The sequence below is a fragment of the Giraffa tippelskirchi genome, chromosome 4 (assembly GCF_054371585.1).
Source record: "Giraffa tippelskirchi isolate mGirTip1 chromosome 4, T2T-mGirTip1v1.2.pri, whole genome shotgun sequence".
Classification (NCBI taxonomy): domain Eukaryota; kingdom Metazoa; phylum Chordata; class Mammalia; order Artiodactyla; family Giraffidae; genus Giraffa; species Giraffa tippelskirchi.
This window is the reverse complement of record NC_137278.1, coordinates 209,992,068-209,994,335: the sequence shown is the minus strand read 5'-3', so window position 1 is coordinate 209,994,335 and position 2,268 is coordinate 209,992,068.

Here is a 2,268-nt window from a genome sequence, read left to right as displayed (position 1 = left end):
GCCCGTAAGACTGAGAACAGTGCAAGAGTGTTTATTTTCATCCCTTCTGCTCAACGTGGCCCTGGAGGTCTAGCCAGCGCCATGGGGCAAGAATTAGGGATGAAAAGCGTCCATATTGAAAAGAAAGAGCCACATGCTTGTATTCATAGACAACAGGCTTGTATCTGATATGATCAACTGAAATGAATCAGAGAATTACATATAAGTGATAAAATGATAAAAGTTCTACACAAAGATCTTTGCAAAGATCTTGGGATAGCAAAGATTTCTTAGCTATGACCCAAAAAGCACAAACATCAGATGAACTGCTGATACATTGGACTTCATAAAATTCAAAACTTCTCTTCAAAAATATCACAGAGAAAACGAAAAAGCAAGTCACAGACTATAAGCTGATATTTGCAACCCTATATCTTAACAAACAACTGGCACTCGAACATAAAGAGAACTCCTACACCTCAGTTATAAGAAGACAAGTGAAAATGGAAGATATGAAAAGATCTTTCATAAAAGAAGGTAAAAAATAGTCAATAAGAACATGAATGGACACTTACATCACTAGCCATCAGAGAAAAACAAATTAAAACCACAATCATATACCATGATACATCCACTGCAATGGAAAAAATACGCCAAATGGGGAGGATTTGGAGTAACGGAGACCCTCACAATAATGCAGTAGTAGCATTAAATGCTTACTACCATCATTTCAAAATACCTTAAATACTAATCCTATGGGTATTTAACCATATACCCACCCTATGACTCAGACACTGTACTCCTAGTACTTACCTAAGATAAACAAAAGCATTTGCTAAGACTTGTATATAAACGTTCATAACAGCTTTATTCAAAAGAGCCAAATACTGAATGCAACCCAAGTAACCAACAGGTGAATATGTAAACAAACCATGATACGAATGTACAATGGAATACTACAAAAACAAATACCACGAAACCACCAAAAAAAAACAACACAGAAATGAATGAATATGTAATATATAACCCACATGCAACAACAGAGTGAATCTAAAATCATCACTCAATGAAAAAATCCAGATACTGAACAACGCCTACTGTAGGATCCCATTTATATAAAATTCTAGAAGAAACAAAAGTTATTTCTAGAGATGGAAAGGAAACCAGAGATTTGGGGCCAGAGATCGGGGTGGTGACTGACTGCAAAGAGGCAGTAGGGAATTTGATGTGATGGAATATTTTATATCTTGATGGAGGTGGTCATACTTTCATGCATACATCTGTCAAAAATGCATCAAGCTGTACACTTAAAGTGACTGTAATTTATTGCATGTACAATGTGACTTTCTTAAGTTGCTTTCAAAAAGAATAAAGGACTTGACCAGACACATCACAAAAGAAGCTGTCTGAGTGGCCAATAAGCATATGAAAAGATGCTTGAGATCATTTATTCATCAGGGAAATACAGATTAAAACCACAATGAGCAGCGCTGAAGGCTCACTTGGGAAGGGCGAAATTAAAACGCCAGACAGCGCCAAGCGTGAGGATGGGGTGCCTGGGGGTTCTCACGCTAAGCGTGAGGATGGGGTGCCTGGGGGTTCTCATGCCAAGCGTGAGGATGGGGTGACTGAGGGTTCACAGCGCCAAGCGTGAGGATGGGCTGACTGGGGGTTCTCACGCCAAGCATGAGGTTGGGGTGACTGGGGGTTCTCACGCCAAGCGTGAGGTTGGGGTGACTGGGGGTTCTCACGCCAAGCGTGAGGATGGGCTGACTGGGGGTTCTCAGACACTAGCTGCTGGGCGTGGAAAATGGTGCAATCACTTTGAAAGCTCTTCTGTATTTTCTCATCAGGTAAACATGCCCCCATCCTACAAACCAGATATTTCACTTCCAGATATTTAACCAAAAGATGAGAATACACATCCACGCAAAGACTTCTACCAAAATGTTTATAGAATTGTCAAAAACTAAAAACAGTGTAAATAACCATCCACAGGTGGCTGACAAATTGATATGCTCATCCAATGAAATGTCACTATGAAATAAAAAGACATGACTACAGACCCACAGATGGAGAAGGAAATAGCAACCCACTCCAGTATTCTTGCGTGGGAAATCCCATGGACAGGGAGCCTGGCAAACTAGAGTCTATGTGATTGCAAAACCATCGGACCCAACTTAGTGATTAAACAACAAAAGCAAACAACAGACACTCAGAACGATGTGGTAACTATCACAAGCGTCGAGCGAAAGAAGCCAGACACCAAAGGGTAAATACACTCTAATT